The sequence below is a fragment of the Orcinus orca genome, chromosome 13 (genome assembly GCF_937001465.1).
Source record: "Orcinus orca chromosome 13, mOrcOrc1.1, whole genome shotgun sequence".
Classification (NCBI taxonomy): domain Eukaryota; kingdom Metazoa; phylum Chordata; class Mammalia; order Artiodactyla; family Delphinidae; genus Orcinus; species Orcinus orca.
The window spans coordinates 71,736,085-71,749,094 of NC_064571.1; the positions used below are offsets into that span (position 1 = coordinate 71,736,085).

At 37.4% G+C, this 13,010-nt stretch overlaps 2 protein-coding genes across 3 annotated transcripts in view; both read left to right on the forward strand.

The window, feature by feature from the left end:
• DTNB (dystrobrevin beta) overlaps positions 1-13,010 on the forward strand; it is a 608,309-nt gene that overhangs the window by 191,385 nt on the left and 403,914 nt on the right. The window lies entirely within an intron of this gene.
• The window catches only part of ASXL2 (ASXL transcriptional regulator 2), a 133,122-nt gene that overhangs the window by 519 nt on the left and 119,593 nt on the right, over positions 1-13,010 (forward strand). The window lies entirely within an intron of this gene.

A 13,010-nucleotide genomic window follows, 5' to 3' on the forward strand; every position in this document is an offset into this window, starting at 1 on the left:
GCGCCCGGCGGAAGAGGGTCACCGCGGGGCTGTGGCTTCTCCCTGCGTCTGCGACGAGTCCTCTTGGTGTTTTGAAGCTGCTTCTCGGGGTCACGACGCTCTCGCCCCCACTCTGTGGTAGCCCCCGCCCCGGCATGGGGAAGTCTCTTGGGCTTGCACAGTAACCGGTTCTTCTCCCTTGTGTGGCTGAAGAGCCCCCATTGGATGCAGATAGGAGAAGGCTTGTGCGTGTACCCAGCCCCGGAAAGAAGAGGGGAGCGCTGGAGCTGGGTAGAATTGACCCGCTATAGCAGGCACGCCGCCTGACCCCTGGCCCCTTGCCTGTCTGGGCTCCCGGCTCAGGCCGGAGGTCACGAGGCTCTTGTTTTACGTTTGTTGTTGGAGCTGAAAGTGCAGGAGGTGTTTAGAAACGAAGTAACAGGTGGGACTTGTAGAATTTTTTTTTTCTGTTTCCGTAGAGACCTACTCTGAACAAGGCAGCAATGCATGGTGGGACCTGTAGTTTACCCGGCCTTGACTTTTCCGTAGCTAAAGTGATGGTGGCCTCACGAAGTTGTAATTAGTGGATAAAACCATCTTTTTTTTTTTCCTTCTAAATTTATTGTAACGAAATTTAGAGGTAGGTTTTAAAAAATAGAGTATTGAGGATGAATGAGAAGTTATGTTTTATGAAAAAGTTAAAAGCGTCCACTATGTGGAAATGAAAGGTTTGGAAAAGTAAGGTTGCAGCAGAAAAGTAATAGGATATAACACAGCATTTTAGTGTTGGGAAGTGAGAAGGACTGGAGGCATTATCTTTAATGGTGAATCATGTCAGTAATACTTATTCAACATGGAGAGCCCTTCTAAATGAACCTTTATTATGTGTTGTGTTTTATTTTTTAAAGGGGAGTTTTCTGAAAAGTAATAAATGTTCACTGTAGGAAAACTTGTGGAAAATTATAGAATTTTAGTATAAAGAAGGAAATAAATCATGTATTTCACTTCTCAGAGCTCTGTTAACATTTGGTATATTACCGTCTAGTCATTTTTGTTTATTTCCCCCAATCTGGGTCCTATTGTTTATTCAATCTTACACATTTGTTTTGTAAACCTTGTGCATTTGTTTTGTAAATGTTTTGTGTTAGGGGGTTGATGAGTCTTCCAACTTGTATGTGCTTTAGTTGGAACTGTGAAAGAAAGTGAATAAATAAAAGCACATTTTATTTGTTGGGTGTCTTCACTTAACCATATATCTTCATAATTGTGACTGCTGGTCGTTTCTCTCTAAAGAAAAAACTCTAGAAATAGTTTTTTTGGGTGGTGGGGAAATTGGTCCTTCACAGAAGACTCTTTTACTTTGTTCTACTTGATCAATACTACGTCAGGACCTCTTTTATTTAAGGAGAGATGGTAAATTTTATTTACAGGTAAGCAGATCCCAACTCTAATTATGTTAATTAATTTTAAGTCTTTAGAATGTCCTGAGTGCTTTTTGAATTATCTCTTTGGATAAAATAATCATTGAGAGATTGTGGCAGGAAAAATTTGCATCTACTGTTTAGATTTTCCTATAATAAATTAGTATATTTGCTCATTTATAATAAATATTTCAAGCCTTAACTAGTTATGTGGAAGTACTTAAAAGATGTAAAGACTAGTTTAATCAATAGAGCTCTGAGTTCTGAAGGGATTAGTATGTTAGTGGCTTGGTATTTTTATTTGATTCTGGCAAATGTGTAAGACTTCAGTCTAAATCAAAATGAATTTTAGAAAGAGAATGGTGACACTAAAACTTTTCTTCTTTTTTCTAGTAGCCAAAATCTAGAAAACACTATTCTTTTTTTTCTTTCTTTTTTTCTTAACATCTTTATTGGAGTATAATCGCTTTACAATGTTGTGTTAATTTCTGCTGTATAACAAAGTGAATTAGCTATATGTATACATACATCTGCATATCCCCTCCCTCTTGCACCTCCCTCCCACTCTGTCTATCCCACCCCTCTAGGAGGTCACAAAGCACAGAGCTGATCTCCCTGTGCTATGCGGCTGCTTCCCACTAGCTATCTATTTTACATTTGGTAGTGTATATCTGTCAATGCTACTCTCTCACTTCGTCCCAGCTTACCCTTCCCCCTCCCCATATCCCCAAGTCCATTCTCTATGTCTGAGTCTTTATTGCTGTCCTGCCCCTAGGTTCATCAGAACCACTTTTATTTTTTTAGTTTCCATATATATGTGTTAGCATACGGTATTTGTTTTTCTCTTTATGACTTACTTCACTCTGTATGACAGACTCGAGGTCCATCCACCTCACTACAAATAACTCAATTTTGCTTCTTTTTGTGGCTGAGTAATATTCCATTGTATATATGTGCCACATCTTTATCCATTCATCTGTCGATGGACACTTAGGTTGCTTCCATGTCCTGGCTGTTGTAAATAGAGCTGCAATGAACATTGGGGTACATGTCTCTTTTTGAATTTTTTCTCAGGGTATATGCCCAGTAGTGGGATTGCTGGGTCATATGGTAGTTCTATTTTTAGTTTTTTAAGGAACCTCCAGACTTATTCTCCGTAGTGGCTGTATCAATTTAATTCCTACCAACGGTGCAAAAGGGTTCCCTTTTCTCCACACCCTCTCCAGCATTTATTGTTTGTAGATTTTTTGATGATGGCCATTCTGGAACACTCTACCCTTTTTTGTTTGTTTTACCATCTATAAAATGAAGGATTAAAGTAAACCTCAGTGTTGAAAAGGTTGCTGTTTGTAGGAGGAATAGGTAGAAGTAAATGTGGAAGGGATAGGCAAAAGTAAATCTTTTAATATTTTCAGATGCATAATAATGAGATCAGAAAATTAGTGGTTTGACAAATGGAAAGTTTAACTTTGACCTAAATTAGGAAACTGTGTATATTTATAAGATCAAGAGGACCAGGAGAAGTAAGTCTTAAACTTATTTCATAGGCATTAAAGTCAAATGTTCTAGTAACAGTTTCAGAAAGGATATATTAAAGTTATTTACTGAGTATAGGCAGTATCTGCTTCTTATTTCATTGTGTTCTTGGTACCTGCATTGTAGAGCTATCCTGTTTTAGGGAGCATTATTAAAATGGGGTTGTATTCCTGACCAATGATATAGCAACAGATAAATAAAATTATTCATTCAATAATATATATGTATATACATACATGATTTGGGGTGTTGTGTGTATGTGAGAGAGCTATACAAATTGATATGATTGCTATGAACAATCTGAAAAAGCAAAATAAGATTCATAATTATTATAAAATTATGCCAAAAGGCTGATTAAATGTAGAGTGTAGACTTGTAGAGTGTAGACTTCCAATAACTAAGGACACCAGACAGAGAAATAATGGGGTTGAGATTCAACTGAACTTGAATGCTCATTCACATTCACTACACTGGATTGTGTCCCTACTGATCTTATATTTGTTTCATATAAATACACTAGTTATAAAAAGCATTATTCAAGTATTTAATTAACAGTCTTACACGTTTTACATTTTATTATTATTATTATTTTTGGCCATGCCCCATGGCGTGCAGGATCTCAGTTTCCCAACCAGGAACTGAACCCGGGCCATGGCAGTGAAATCCTGGAATCCTAGCCACTAGGCCACCAGGGAACTCCCATTACATGTTTTAAATTTTAAAGGTGGCAGTGATGGTGGTGATGAAGTGATTTGGATGAGAGATCTGTAGCATAGTGTTTGGTGCAATTTAAATAGAAAAATTTGTAGTAAGCCAGAGATATTGAGAACCATTACATTAACTTTAGAACTATGTTCAAAGTTCTGCTCATTCTTTTTAAAAAAACAAAACAAAACATTGTATCATGTAAACATTTGGTGACATCCTTGAGGAATTTAGCTGTTTTTGCAAAGCAGAGCTTTCGAAATAGTATAATCATAGTATATATACTATGTATATATAGTATATATACATAGTATATAATAGTATATATAATGGTATAATGATGATACCATTTTCTTTTTGATTTTTCTCTTGTCACCCACCACAACTAGGGCAGCATTAAAAGGGAAAAATGTCCTTTTAGGACAAGTTTGTTGCGATTGCAGATGCAAAAGGCAGAGAGGCAGACCTTAGAGATTGCACTAGAGGTACCTTTGCGAATCTTTGGGGAGTGAAGTGGTCAAAGTATAAGTGAAGTATGGGTGTTAGAGATGAGGAGCACAGCAGATCTTTAGCATGCGATTTGTAGACTGAAGAAAAAGTGGTTTGTTTTTATGTTTGTATTTCTATGTAGACTTCACTTAGTGGTTAATACTATTTTGAAAGCACATAGGTTTTTATTTATGTTATTTACCTAAAGTCATTTAACTTTAGGGAATAAGTTGGAAAATAGAAAGTTTCTATTAAAGGAGTAACTCTCATATGCTAATTATTTTATGGAGGAAGTATTGAAAACAGAAAAGAATTACTTAAAAGTAAAATGATAAAATTTATGTAATGATTAGAAAGAAAAACATCTGAAAATACACTTTAGAAAAAACAGACGTATTAACTTAGAAATTTTCAGTACTCTTAATCTTTACCATGAGTAATTTTCTTCTGCTAGGAGTATGGCTGGGCCTGGTAATATCTTCTTGGATCTATATTGACTAGGCCAGAGTCCTTGTATGTCTGTATTTGTATTATATTTATAGTTGTATTAGAATCTCCAGGAGAGAGTTTGCATCTTGGAAAAACATATTAAAGAAATCTATTCTTTTGTAATGTTGGTTATTTATTTATTTTTGGCTGCATTGGGTCTTCGTTGCTGCCCACGGGCTTTCTTTAGTTCCGGCGAGTGGAGGCTACTCTTCGTTGTGGTGTGAGGACTTCTCATTGGGGTGACTTCTTTTGTTGTGGAGCATGGGCTCTAGGCGCGTGGGCTTCAGTAGTTGTGGCACGTGGGCTCAGTAGTTGTGGCTCGCAGGTTCAAGAGCACAAGCTCAGTATTTGTGGCGCACAGGCTTAGTTGCTCAGCAGCATGTGGGATCTTCCTGGACCAGGGATTGAACCCATGTCCCCTGCATTGGCAGGCAGACTCTTAACCACTGCGCCACCAGGGGAGCCCCTACATTATTATTATTATTAATTTTTTCTTTTTTTTTGCGGTACACGGGCCTCTCACTGTTGTGGCCTCTCCCATTGCAGAGCACAGGCTCCGGACATGCAGGCTCAGCGGCCATGGCTCACGGGCCCAGCCGCTCCGCAGCACGTGGGATCCTCCCGGACCGGGGCACGAACCCGTGTCCCCTGCATCGGCAGGCGGACTCCCAACCACTGTGCCACCAGGGAAGCCCCCTACATTATTTTTAATTTCAGCTTTATTGAGGTATAACTGACATAAAATTATAAGAGATACATTTATGAAATTGCTATCTGCAAGTCTGTTTGTGCTCAGTGATTTGATGTAACATTCTTTGCTTGAGCAATTTTCATTCTTGCCTTAATGTTGAAGTAAAGTTCCCCTGTGTTTTGCTCTTGAATTTTGTATTATTTTCGGTTCATCTTTCCTTCTGTCCTGTTCTCATGATCCTGTCTTGAAAGCCCAGAAATTAAGGAAAAGGAAGGGAAAATAAAATCTTTTTTGAACACATATTTCTGTGAGAGGTGCTGCTGCTGCATCTCCTAGAATTATGACAGGAGCTGAGGAAATGATGTCAGATTTGCAGAAGTCCTTGCTGTTTCCTCATCCACAAAATCTACTTTTAAAAGGCTGTACGATTTTGCTGTCGGTGAAAGGGCATTATATTTTCACTACAAAAGCTGTCTGGGAGGAGGCCACTGTGTGTGGAAGATATAACTACAGGGAACTGATCAGTAAGGTTTGTTAAAACCTGCTATCTTTGTCCTTTTTACAAGAGCCTCTGAATGCCCCTCCAGTTCTGTTTTCTTTCTTCCCATATCTCATAGAGGCCATCCTCATAGTTTATAGTATTGTAGTATTGTGCAATTTAGTATTTTTAGTACAGTTTGATTTATCATGTTTTAGTGTTTTTTAAAAGGTTATTGAATATACTTAGTTTTAGAACTCGTTAGATATGACTTAAAAACAATAGTGTTTAAATTGAGTTACTGTTACAGTTATATAGGCTCGTTATTTAAAAAAAAGTAGAACAGCAGTATGTAGAGATTTAGTCTTGAATGAGTCACTATACTGAAAATAGGGATTAAGTGAAAGTCTGCATACACAAATATTGAAAATAATTTAGTTACCAAACAAATTAACTATAGTTATAGTTGATAGTCTGAATACAGCTTTCTGTACTTTTAAACTTGTATGTAGAAATATGTATAAACATGTATACCTATCTATATTTTATGTACAGTTCTTCAATTTGCATTCTTTATGAATGTCAAGAATGCCTTTTAATGCCATTACTTATGTATCTGTTTCATTCTTCTTAATGATTTCTTAATATTCCATTGTTTTTAGATGTACCATCATTTAAAATAGTCATTTATAGTTTTTTTTCCCCTTTTGTAACAGATAACGTCAGTATATATATCTGGGCGTATGTGTATGTACATTTGTGTGAATGGAATAGTTAAGATAAAGAGTTTGTGAACTTGAGTTAGTGGCAGTTTATATTCCCCTCCAAAATTTTGAAGGTTCTTGTTTCTTCCCACTTTTCTCTGTTATCCAAGAAATCTATCAGTCTTTACTCTGCCATTTTGATATATTAACAAAGCATTTCTTTTGTTATTTTGTTCATTAGAACTTAATGGAAATGTTCTATATCTGTGCTGTCCAGTGCACTAAGCCACTAGTCACATGTGGCCATTGAGCACTTGAAATGTGGCTAGTTTGACGAAGGAACTGAATTTTGAATTTTATTTAATTTTAATTCATTTAAGCTTAAATAGCCACATTTGTTTAGTGGCTACTATTATAGAGTAACTTCCTACGCTTATTGACTGTTTGTATATTTTTCAGTAAACTTGTCTATTCAGATCTTTTGCACTTTTTTTTTTTGCTTCCTGGTCATTTTTATACTAATTTCTAAGAGTGATTTGTAGGTTAAGGAAACTGGCCCTTTGTCATATGTGTCACAGATCTGTTTCCCATTTTTGGCTTTTGACTTGATTTATGCAGTTTTTTTTAATTCTGCAGACATTTTTTATGTTTTTTAAAATATTTATTTATTTATGGCTGTGTTGGGTCTTTGTTGCTGCGCGCGGGCTTTCTCTAGTTGCGGCGATTGGGGGCTACTCTTCGTTATGGTGCACAGGCTTCTCATTGCGGTGGCTTCTCTTGTTGCGGAGCACGGGCTCTAGGCGTGTGGGCTTCAGTAGTTGTGGCATGCAGGCTCAGTAGTTGTGGCTTGCGAGCTCTAGAGCACAGGCTCAGTAGTTGTGGCACACGGGCTTAGTTGCTGTGCGGCATGTGGGTTCTTCCTGGACCAGGGCTTGAACCCGTGTCCCCTGCATTGGCAGGCAGTTTCTTAACCACTGCGCCACCAGGGAAACCCGACATTTTTTCTGTTAATGTAAATAAATTTACCGATCTTTACCTTTCATGCTTTTCTAGGTTTTGAGTCCTATTAAGAAAAGCTTTCTCAAAGATTATAAGTTGAGTGCTTTTAAAGAAAATGATTAGCCGTGAAGGTATATCTTCCCCAAATAAAATACATATTTTACTGTGAACAAGTAGGAGGAAATTCAGTTTATATATGTTAGTAAGTCTGTGCTCCTTGAAGGCAGAGACTTCTAAATGTTTCTACCTGCAGAGCTTAACTTGCTTTCTTGTACGTGAGTGCTAAATCTTTGTTCACCTTTTTTTATTGGATATAAAAGAGAAGACACTGTTCTCACATTCAAGAGAGCACAATTTGAGTAAAATTAGTCAACTATATTAAGTATTGTTTGCCAGGAAAACTGGTTGAATATCTTTTTTGTGAAAAAAAGAAAGAAAGAAAGTTACTTCAAGACACACCAAGGTATTTGCCTCCCAAGACCCTTTTGAATTACATTTGGACATAGGGAAGTTTCTGTGATAATTCTTACTTCTGACCTTGCTTGACAAAAACTAAAATAGGTTAATGGTAAATACAGATGTACTTAGTCCTGGGCATCAAGGGACATTGTAAACCTTATTAATTATAGCGTCTTCTCAGTAATTTGATCTATGTTTTAGTAAAAAATTACGTTGTGAAAGACTTTTCATTTGAAAATTCTTTGGCTGCTGACATGTAGCAGTTGATACTACATTTAGAATGGACTTTCATTGGAGCTCACAGCTTGGAATGGCCCAAATCATCTTGAATCTTTAACCCACTGATGTCTGAATTATTCAGTAGCTGGTTTAGCCATATTCAGTTTCAAATAAAGTGCTTAATGGTGTTAGTGACTTATTCTAAATAGTAACATAAAAATTTAAATGTGTTGCTATTGATTTATAGTGATTAGTTTCCTATATGATTTGAGTGGTTCTGACAAATTTTGTAAGTTTAAATGGATGGTACCCATGAAATGGGTTGATATTTTAGGAAAGGTTTTCTCTTTTACATTGTTTGTGTGTGGGGGAGAGAGAGAGAGGGAGAAAGAAGATGTCAAAAAGAGATGGATTACAAGATAAAGATAATAGAAGAACACTTTTCATGCATATCATTAATCACCTATGAAAGACACAATGAGGAACATAGGACTGTTTTTTTGGCTGACCGGTGCAGCCTGAGGGACCTTAGTTCCCCGACCAGGGTTCGAACCTGTGCCCCCTGCATTGGGAGCGCGGAGTCTTAACCACTGGACCACCAGGGAAGTCCCAGGACTATTTTTAATAGCAACTTGGGGATAACCTTAACAATCTGGATCTGATCTTTATTGAGTTTATTATGTCAGCTTGAACAAGTTATTTAAACCAGTGCTCAAACATTAATGTGTAAAAGAATCACCTGGGGAGCTTATTATAATGTAGATTATTATTCAGTAGGTCTGCAGTGTAGCCAGAGATTCTGCATTTGTAAAAAGTTCACAGGTGATGCTGGTGGTTTGGTCTAAGAGCCACATTTGGAGTTGTAGGGATTACACTGAGCGTTCTCAATTTCCCCAAACTGTAAAATAGAGATAACAATAGAATTTACCATTTGAAGTGTTAGGTGATTAGGCTAGAATGTGTGAAAAGTTCTTTGTACAATGCCTAGTATGTTGTAAGCACTGTTTGTTAACATTACTGAAAAATTAGTAAATGTAGATCATTTTATGTTTCTGAATGGGAAAACTAAATATTGTAAAGATGTTATTTCTTAGCAAATGGGTGCAGAGGTTTGAAACAGTTCTAATGAAAAGCCTCTAACCTCGGGGACCCCATTTGCCACTTGTTTCCCAAGGTCAGTGTGGAATCACACAGAGACCTAAACTAGCTATGGACAAGTTTGGGAACCCACTGAAAGATCCATCTCATGCTTTAGGAGATTCTGCCCCAGATCTCACTCTCTTGACTTATACTTTGTGAACTGCTGTGGCAAGGAATGGCAGGCAGCCTCTGGTTGCTGAATGGCTCCTGGCCAAAAGTCAGCAAGAAAACAGAAAGGGACTAAAACCTGCCAACAAGTAAGCTTCCTGGTAAGCTTGGAAAAGAATACAAGCCCAAGCCTCAGATAAGTTCACAGTCCCAGCTGTCACTTCAGTTTCAGCTCAGTGAGACCTTAAGTAGAAGACCCTGTTAACCCATGCCCAGAATCCTGACGCAGAGAACTGTGAGATAACTTTGTATTGTTTTCACCTTTTATAATAAAATATAATCAAAAAATAAATTTGTGTTGTTGAGGCTGTATAATAGCAAACTAAAAGTATTACTGAAATTTGGTGGAGGAGGGAACATGGTAAGGTTGGTCTCAGGGAGGGTTTGGCCTGGGTATTCAGGGGTAAATATGGATAAGGGTATTCCAGGCAGAAGAAAGGCTGAAAAAATGCAGCATATGTTGTATGCATGCTATTTACCTTTGAGTATTGTGAAGTGTAGTAAAAAGGCCAGAAAAGGTAAGCTGGGACTAAAATGTTGTGAGTTGTACAAATTGGGCGGACAAATATTTTTATTCTAGTTGTAGAGAGTTTTTATGCAGGCAATAACATCTGTGTTTTGGGCCATTTGTGGGGTGTATTGTAGAGAGCTGAAGAATCTAGCTATGGTGAGGTTATAAGGGTTAGAGTGGGGCTCTCTTGAGTTAGACGGATGGGTGGGAGTACACTTTTTTTTTCCTCATTTTATACCTATTCTCTGTACATCTATCCCACTTACAGGTCTCCAACAGAAGCCTATGTATTAAGTTCTGCCAGTCTCCTAAAGTTTTCATAAATACAGGAGGTTCTGGAATGCTCTTCAACACAACAGTATTGTATGATTCTTGAGAGGAAAAAAGAAAGTAAATTCTTTCCCCAGTTATTCTAGCTCATGTTGATTTTTCTTTTCTCTGAATTCTCATACCACTGTTCTTTCCATTCTACTATCCTGTGTGCCACTGGTCTTCAGGTTTGTTGAGGTGGTAGAATCAGTCAGGAATCTGTTGCACAACTCCAGGGGAACCATTCATATTTACATATTGTATTTATGTGAATATTGCTTCCTGGAGTTGTGCACCACAGTGGCTCTGGGTTCCATGATGCTTTTTGTGAAAACATCATTAAATATTTGTGACAACACCATTAAATATTGATATATTTATTTGATAAAAGGTAAGAATAGTTTTGCCAGGAGAAAACCTATTACAAGTTTGTGATAGGAAAGTCACACCTTGAGAACAGATGGGTGGGCGGCAAGAAGGGCATCTTTTCCAATCTTTCATTTAGTATTGGATTTACTTCATGTGTATTTCCCAGGTCTGTTTCCTGGCAGACAAGAGGTGGTAGCAAATGACAAAGGTTTAATGAAAATGTTTCCTATTAGCTGTATATTTTTTGTGAACACTTATTACCGGGTTGAGAAAGTTCCCTTTTTATTTCTAGTTTGCTGAGAGTTTTTGTCATGAGTGGATGTTGAATTTTGTCAAATGCTTTTTCTGAATCAATTGATCATTTGCTTTACTTTTTAGACTTTTAATATGGTGGATTACATGGATTTTCAAATTTTGAATTGCCTTGCATTCCTGGGGAAAGAAACCTCACTTGGTTGTGGTGTATTACACTTTTTATACATTGCCAGATTGGATGTGTTGAGGACATTTATGGTTATGTTCATGAGGGATATTAATTTGTAGTTTTCCTCTATTGTTTCTGTCTGGCTTTGGTATCAGGATAGTGCTGATCTCATAAAAAAGGAAGTCTTCCTTCCTATTCTATTTCCTGAAAGAGATTATAGTTGATCATCACTATTCGTGGATTCAGTACAGTTGACCCTTGAACAGCTCAGGTGTTAGGGGCGCCAACCCTCTGCACAGTCAAAAATCCTTGAGTAATTTGTAGACGGCCCTCCATATGAGCGGTTCTTCCATATCCATGGTTCCTCATCCATAGGTTCAACCCCTTGAATCGTGTAGTACTGTAGTATTTACTGTTGAAAACATTGCACATATAAGTGCACCTGTGCGGTTAAACCTGTGTTGTTCGAGGGGCAAGTGTATTTGTGAATTCACCTGCTTGCGAAAATGTACTCCTAACCCCAGACATTGCTCGGCACTTTTGTCCATTCATGGACATTTGCTGAGTGGCAAAGCAGTTGTCACCTGACACTGAGGTCTCTGCTGAAGTTGAACAAGGTGATCTTCTGCCTTTTCATTTCAGCTCTCATAGTGAAAATGTGTCCTTTTTGTGGTCTATTCAGTGCAATGGTGTTTGCATTTTTGTGCTTTTTGTTGGTGCTCTCACTATTTAAAATGGCTCCCAAGTATAGTACTGAAGTGCTGTCTAGTATTCTTTTTTTTTTTTTACATCTTTATTGGAGTATAATTGCTTTACAATGGTGTGTTAGTTTCTGTTTTATAACAAAGTGAATCAGTTATACATATACATATGTTCCCATATCTCTTCCCTCTTGCATCTCCCTCCCTCCCACCCTCCCTATCCCACCCCTCTAGGTGGTCACAAAGCACCGAGCTGATCTCCCTGTGCTATGCAGCTGCTTCCCACTAGCTATCTGTTTTACGTTTGGTACTGTATATATGTCCATGCCACTCTCTCGCTTTGTGTCTAGTATTCTTAAGTGCAAGAAAGCTGTGATGTGCCTCATGGAGAAAATACCTCTGTTAGATAAACTTTGTTTAGGCATGAGTTGCAGTGCTTTTGGCCATGAGTTCAAAGTCAGTGAGTCAATAATATGTATTAAATATCTTTAAACAGAAACACACATAAAGACAAGGTTATGTATCGATCAGTTGCCAAAAATATGACCAGAGGCTTGCAGGAACCTAACTCTGTATTTCATCTAGGAGCGGTGCTTCAGTATTTGCTAATTTAGTTTTCATGGTGACTTTATAGAACATAACTATTGTGAATAATGAGAATGAACTGTATGTAGAACTAGTGTTATTTCTTCTTTAAATGTTTGATAGAGTTCACCAGTGAAACATTCTGGGGTCTGGAGATTTCTTTTGTGGAAGCCTTTTAACTATAAATTCAATTTCTTGTATAATTGTAGAGCTATTCAGGTTATCTGTGTCTTCTTGGGTAAGTTTGAGTAGTTTGTGGTTTTCCAGGAATTGGTCCATTTCGTTTAAGTTGTTGAGTTTGTCTGTAGTTTGTAGTATTCCCTTATTGTTCATAGAGTCTGTAGTAATATATCCCCTCTTTATTCTTGATAACTGGTAGTTTGTCTTTTCCCATTTTTTTCTGCTAGAGATTTACCAGTTTTTTTTTTTAATCAATTGAAAGAACAAGCTTTTGGTTTCATTAATTTTTTTCTCTTTTTCTATTTTCACTCTTATTGATATTTACTATCTTTATTATTATTAGTGGTCACTTTTCATTCTCCCCTCCTACCAGCCTCTGGTAACCACTAATCTACTTTCTGTGTCTGTGGGTTTGCCTATTCTGGACAGTTCATGTAAATGGAGTCATACAGCA